The sequence below is a fragment of the Dioscorea cayenensis genome, chromosome 10 (assembly GCF_009730915.1).
Source record: "Dioscorea cayenensis subsp. rotundata cultivar TDr96_F1 chromosome 10, TDr96_F1_v2_PseudoChromosome.rev07_lg8_w22 25.fasta, whole genome shotgun sequence".
NCBI lineage: Eukaryota > Viridiplantae > Streptophyta > Magnoliopsida > Dioscoreales > Dioscoreaceae > Dioscorea > Dioscorea cayenensis.
Window position 1 is genome coordinate 9996888 of NC_052480.1, and position 1259 is coordinate 9998146.

The following is a 1259-nucleotide window of genomic DNA, read 5'->3' on the forward strand; positions in this document are numbered from 1 at the left end:
TTGTGTTTCCAGGTTGTTTAGTTTTTTAATAATTAAGTCCATTTTTGCATCCATTCTTAATTTTTATGATTCTGTTAATATTAGACTTTCTATTATTTCTTTGATGATTTGTATTGTTACTTTTAATACCATTAATACTTTAGTTATTATTTTTATTTCTTGATAGATATTCTTTTTAGTTTTCATTTTAAGATATTTAGTTTTCTTAATATGATTATGATATTTATGAGTATAAATATTATTATTGTAATAAATATTGTAATAAATATTTATGATTACAATAATAATATTTATACTCATAAATATCATAATCATATTAAGAAAACTAAATATCTTAAAATGAAAACTAAAAAGAATATCTATCAAGAAATAAAAATAATAACTAAAGTATTAATGGTATTAAAAGTAACAATACAAATCATCAAAGAAATAATAGAAGATCTAATATTAACAGAATCATAAAAACCAAAATGGATATCAACATAGAAGAAATCATAGAAAAAATATATCCAGGATATGACTGGACAATTGATTTTGAAGAATTACCAGAAGATATAGATGATATAAAATTTTTAATAGAATGCATATATAATAAATATAACTATCCAACAAAAATAAGAACAGAAGAAAACTATATAATGGAAGAAATTAATAATAATGACGAAGATGAAGAATATCAAGAAATGATAAGACAATTAGAAGAAATCAATATAGAAGAAATAATGATGAATGTAGAATCCAGAGCAAGTAATATTTCAGATAAACAAAGAGCAGAAAGTTCAAATACCAGAACAATAGTAACTCCAACAACAATTGAAAGAACTAGTAGAACAACTCAACCTTTACAATTTCCATCTCAACATAATTTCAATTCAACTAATTATTATGAACAAAATTTTCAAACATACAAAGGAAAACCAGATCCTTTAGAAGTTATAAAAACAATGTCTAAACAAAATAATGAAGGAAGTATGTTAGTACTAAGTACAGTACATTCTCAAAAATGGCCAGAATTAATAGACAGATGGGAATCAGATGCCATAAATGCATTAGAAAGAATACCACATACATTAGACTTAATAGGAACAACAAATTTTATTGAAAATCTTTTAGGAACCACTGCAAGAGATTTATTAAATAGTTGGAAAATAAATTATTCAGAAGAATATCAATACATGGTACAAATGGCTGATAATCCATATAATGTAACAGGACAAATTAGACAAATTATCTTAGGAACTAATCCATCTAGAGGAGAT